Raw genomic sequence first — 6,240 nt, forward strand, 5'->3', positions numbered from 1 at the left:
TTATAATTTGATAAGAAACATGTACATTCATATGAGACCTGCCTAACAAGCCTTCAAAATCCTAGACAATCCTGATTACCGAAATCATTACTACTAATATATCAAGATAGTTCTTGGAAATTAACATACATTTATAAGAGACAGGAAGCTGCCTTTTCATTAAGACCTCACAATTATAAGAGTGCATGAAGTAAAATGAAAGCAAAATGTAATTAGATCCAGATCCACATCGCTAGGTTAACCAATCTAAATCCCTGCTACAATACATGTCTATATATAATACATTTTCACCCCGTAACATGGTCAAACTTCACACAATTTTGTAAAATTGATTCGTTAGTTTTCATGTCGACCACGTCGCAGGCAAACAAACCAAATCATAACCACTTTGGCGAAGATGAAAATGGGTAACTAGATAGCATTGAAATGTTTGCAAAATTACAAAAATTCCAATGATGCCAAATATACTATTCTGAACCTCCATCAAGAAGTATATCCATCTCTAAACATAATTAACTTTTCAGTAACTTATAGCCCACACCTCAATGAAATTTCATTAAAATTCATTCACCAGTAAACTTGAAACCATCCTGTGGATAAACTGGCATAAAGGAGGAAAACGAAAGTACACTGGCATACGTTAACCCCCACTCAAGTTTATTAAGATAACAAAACAGAGAAAATCTATAAATTATATTTTTCGACAAATAAGTAAAATGAGAAGCCAAGAATTTTATTCAATTCATGTAAAATGAGAGGTCAAGAACAATCTCAAAATGCATCAGAGTGGAAGAGCAAATTGGTAAGGACTTTCTTGGCATACGACCTAAATGTTTTAACAAAAAAGATAGGACCAGGGCAATAGTTGTCTTATTAACACTGGCAAACATTTTCCTTTCAAGGTAAAGTAGTAGATTTTGTTATGATTCAGCTGGCCTTTTACTACCATGGTTCCTTGCTCCTAAAGTAGTCTGTTAACAAAGTAGTGTAATTATTCCAAGCAGGCATTTTCAAAAGAGGAGACAGGCTTCAGTAAGTTTAGTAACAAACTTACAAATAGCTCATTTGGTTCTGCCTGGACAGAGTGGCGTTCCCAAGTTCAAGTCCCACTCGAGAATTCATAAATTTCACTGACAAAACATAACCTTACCATCAATGTGAGCTGAGGATGGGGATTTAAGGATCCCGTAAGTTTACCTGCTGAGTCATCAGCTGCCACTGGCTGCTTCTCACTGGTCCTATCTTGGGTGGAGAGGGAGCTTCAGTGCTGCTATGTGGATTTGTGTGCGATTACACTAGCCTATCCTTTGCTTCTTCTGCTTTAAACCTTTGAAAATTAAATGCCCAAAGATAATGGTTACAGATAACAAGACAGTCCAGCCATAGAAATAGAGGGGTCATTCATACTGCATGCTTTGGATTGGTAGATAAAGGAGAGCAGACATAAGCCACAAATATAGACCAGAGCACATGGAGACACCAAGTGGAGAGAGAGAGAGAGAGAGAGAGAGAGAGAGAGAGAGAGAGAGAGAGAGAGAGAGAGAGAGAGAGAGTCTGTAGCAATTAAAAGAGTACAAGGTAAAGAAAAGATGAAGATGAGTAGGTGATTGCCAAAATATGAACAGAAGAGGCACATCAAGCGTGACACACACGGGTTCTGTTCCCATACAGAAAACTTTACCGTGTGCGAAAAGATTACCAAGACTAATGGCAAGCAAAAGTTGTCGAATCAAAACAAATCTGTTCAACTAGGTTAACAGTTTGCAAAAAACAGGGAACTACAGATGTAAAATAAACATTAAGCTGGGTGGTACTAAAAAGAGGAGATTAGAGAGATCAACGCGTCTACAAATTGGAATAAAGGAAATAATAATTTGTAAGTAATAACTGAGAGAGAGAGAGAGAGAGAGAGAGAGAGAGAGAGAGAGAGAGAGAGAGAGAGAGAGAGAGAGAAATTAATACCAAGGGTCAACATACAAAATTATAATAATAATAATAATATTAATAATAATAATATTAATAAATCAAAATTGTAATTACTAGCCTAATACCTCCACAAAGAAACAAAGTGACAGCTGCGTTCTCCTCGAATCAAAAAAACAATGATAGGAAAAACCAGAACGAGGCATAGGAGATAAACAATAATTTTAGTACAACTAGAATAAATAAAGAAAAAATATACTTTATCGGCAGCAGGATCCATCTCAAACTAATCAACATTCCCTTGAGCAAAAGAACATATCGCCGCAATACTTCCATTAAATCGCCCAACTTTTTTTTTTTTTTTTTTTTTTTTGAGAGAGAGAGAGAGAGAGATATCGTGTAGACAGATAACCAAACAGGTAAATAAAAACACAAAAGAATATGAAACGTCCAGCCAGCGTCGCTGTCGGAGGTAGTAGCAAAATAATAACAAAAAGGGGAAAGAAAATGAGAAAATATTTTTTTTTTCCTTCAAAAACTGCCATGTCCTTCAAAGGGTCCAGCATCCGTATGCAAATTCTGATTTTTCATTCCGCATTCGTCCATGATTTTCCCCTCGATTCCAAATATTTTGAATGGAATAGCAGGAGGGAATCACACAAAAGCACGTTTAATACCTACCTCGAAAAATAATCCAGGAAACTACACAAAATGGAAGGGAAAAAAACACTGGGGGTGACTGAAAACCATCTAAATTCATCATGGAGGTCCGAGCTATTCCGAAATCATCAAACCCACCCCCCCAACCCCCCGCCCCCTTTTTTTAAGAGTTGTGACAAATTAAATCTACCCGTGTCGGCCGGAGGCCTGGAGAGACACGGAGCGCGAGTGTCTGTCTCATTGGATATACCATCCATATGCAATAAAGGCTTTGCTCCCCACAAAGGTATCGGCTCTGCCTTGTTAGTCTAACAATTAGAATACTGAAGCTTCAACGCGCTTACAGAATTCACTTTCGCTTCAAATCCAGGAATCTCTCTCTCTCTCTCTCTCTCTCTCTCTCTCTCTCTCTCCTCTCTCTCTCTCTCTCTCTCTCTCGTAAATACAAAGTGTACTGTACTACTATACATACATACCATGGAGATTTTTTTGTAACTGAACGTGATGATATCAAATTCTCTCTAAACCATATGGATATATCAAGACGTATACCTTGCAAAATGCTGTTTTCAGTGGCTCTCTCTCTCTCTTCTCTCTCTCTCTCTCTCTCTCTCTCTCTCTCTCTCTCTTACACAAGGTAGTATGAGGTAAGGGACAGTCAACAAATGTGCGACCAACGCCAAGCACAACAGCGGTTGCGCCGAGTTGAAGCGACAAAATTTGATAGCTAAAACATACCAATCATACGAAGAATATTCGTACCTGATAACGACTTGTTAAGGCATTTTCTTTTAATTAACGTGACTTTTTATACGTTCTAATCATTGTTTTTGCTCTACATACACTTAAGCTCGGTATAAAATGTAAGTCATCACAACTACTACATTAGAACATCACCGACACTTGCTTAAGACCTTTGGATTTTAGAGATATAGGAAATGGACTTCAAAGAGCCCAAAAGGCCAACTTTTCCATGTCTTGGAACATTGACTGACTGACGTTTATTTCATGGTTGTAATTATACGAGAGAGAGAGAGAGAGAGAGAGAGAGAGAGAGAGAGAGAGAGAGAGAGAGAGACTGTGTTTAGCAAGAATAAGGTAATGTGATATACATATATATATATATTATATATATATATATATATATATATATAATATATATATATATATATATATATTAAAACAATTGTAAGGGAGTATTCGGCAATGGAAAAACTGACCCCAATGAGAGAGAGAGAGAGAGAGAGAGAGAGAGAGAGAGAGAGAGAGAGAGAGAGAGAGAGGCAACAATTTTACAGTAAACAGCCAAGATCTGCCAGGAGTTTAAAGTGACTGACTGGTTTATTCAAGGTCCTTTAGGTTTACTGATCTGATACTATAAACTGGCGTTACTTTACGGCTTACGTCATCGCAGTCCTCCCAATTTCGTGCGGTGGAACATTGTCTCTCGAATTATTTAACAGCCTTGTGACTCCACCACGAGGTCTTTTTTTCTTTTTTATCGCCTAACCCCCACACGAACTCCTTATTTATCTACCATTCCAGCGTTGAATATTAACCAGATGGAAATGGTGTAGCCAATCCAGAACAAGTTTCCATATAATTTACATATACATCACCCATTCCCACCCTTTGTTTATACTTTCCCTTCTCGTTTTCCGTTGGCTTGTCCTTGACAGGGGAAACTATGAGAAATTCTGGCACCCCACCAACCCTATCCGAGCCCATCCTCGGCTGTCCCGTCACGGCAACTTATCTTGGATGGATATAAAAGGCGGTCGATTTCGGTGGAGAATTGGACGAACATTTTGAGGGATTTATGCACAAGTTAAAATGGAGGCTAAGTGTGTTCGGTCATTTAATTAATGCCCTTCAACGTTACTCATACTTCAAAGAGGAAGAGCCCGCCTCGTCTAGGTATCCCAACCTCCAATCCAGAACCCGAGGAATCGGCGAGACGGAAAAGACCGAAGAGGAAGATCTTCAGATGTTTTCACAGCCGGAGGATATTTATGAGGACGAGAAAGATCTCCAGACGAACGGAGGAAGATGACGCCGAAGTAGGAATTGAAACGTCGAATAAAAGCCCGGTACAGATACTTTCTTTCCTCTTACCTCCGCGAGAGATGTTTTGCAATAGAGGCTTATAACAACAAGGCTAGTCTTCTCTACCCACATCAATAGTCCTTTTCAGTTGTCTTACTTTGATGCTCACTCAGGCGCAATGCCCACACTGGCGCTCTTTTATTGACAGGCCCTGTAATGAATGACAGTGAACTTAACGACTCTTTTCAGGGAAGAATATTGTAAGATCATTTATTTCAAGAGCAATATAAAATTTGATGCGTAAAAATAACAAGACAGAGAAAGATAAAGCTTATTGTGTAGGAATAGATAAGCGGTTAGATACAATCACTCGAGGTAGCTCTACTTATCTCAAAGTCACTGGAGAGAGTTTGGCATAAGGCCAGCTTAATTTAACAACGGAGTTTAGTATCGGGTTCTGTTCGTTAAACTTCCACCTTATGGCTTTGTCAGTCCAGTCCTGTAAATTCATATCTGATATTTAATGTAAGCGCTTTGGTGTTGAAGTAAAGCCTGATATATTTCTCATTTCTAGTAGAATGATCCCTTGGGTTCTGCTCCCTTGCATACTCCTTTTCATACTCTTGATTAACGGCAGTCTCCGGTCTATACCCACTAAACTATCCTACTCAATCTCAGATTACTCAATATTCTTCTATCAACTCTATCTCAACAAAACAGTTGAATGGGAATCGCTTCACTTAACTTAAGAATCCAATACTTACAAGACAATCTCTGCAGTTACTTTACCTTATCTCTCATTTACTTATGCATCGCTTTACTCAATCGGACATTGGTCTCATACTTGGGTTGCTCCTCTTCAGTTTCATTTCTCCACAGGCTCAATCAAAAGGCAACTCGTTTTACCCACGAAGCTTCCCTCAACCGGTAGACTGCCTCGTAGTACCCGTGAGACCACCACCTCTCTAGTATATACTCTAATGGGAATCAGTGATGCTAGATTGTGCCAATAGGGGAGTGAGTGTCTCGTTACGGTTTTCTAAGCTTACCTTTTCTTCTTATTCTCTTCCAGCTTCCGTTTTCACTTACTTGATGACCGTCCCCCCACCCCCACCCCCTTTTTTTTCTTCAATCACTCCTTAGTTAATTAAGGAAGCAAGTCCGGCCGTCCCATGGATCACTGCATAAAACCACACACACACACACACACAACGGAGAGAGAGAGAGAGCTGCGCAGGATATACTATCACTGATATCTTTGTTATCCAATTTATCTTCATAAAACATCAATCTCTATTTTTCAGACATCAGCAGCGACAATAACAATAATTAGAATGAAAGGGGAAAGGGTATAGATGGAGAAAAACTTCGTAAAGAGAGAGAGAGAGAGAGAGAGAGAGAGAGAGAGTGGGGGGGGGGGGATATAGGAAGAAGGGTAAGGGATGTATGATAAAAGGGTACGTGGGGGGGGGGGGAGGGGGACGGTTAGCGAAAGAGTGCGTAAGTTTAAGAATGTATGAGGAATAAGTCGAAGTTACGTGAATGGTTAAATGACACTCATGTTATACAGACTGCAATGGGCACAGTTCAAGAAAGACGTCTTGTGTTAGA

At 39.3% G+C, this 6,240-nt stretch overlaps 1 long non-coding RNA gene across 2 annotated transcripts in view; it reads right to left on the reverse strand.

Moving 5' to 3' along the window:
• LOC135197003 (uncharacterized) overlaps positions 1-6,240 on the reverse strand; it is a 900,249-nt gene that overhangs the window by 664,168 nt on the left and 229,841 nt on the right. The window lies entirely within an intron of this gene.

The sequence above is a fragment of the Macrobrachium nipponense genome, chromosome 18 (assembly GCF_015104395.2).
Source record: "Macrobrachium nipponense isolate FS-2020 chromosome 18, ASM1510439v2, whole genome shotgun sequence".
Taxonomy (NCBI): domain Eukaryota; kingdom Metazoa; phylum Arthropoda; class Malacostraca; order Decapoda; family Palaemonidae; genus Macrobrachium; species Macrobrachium nipponense.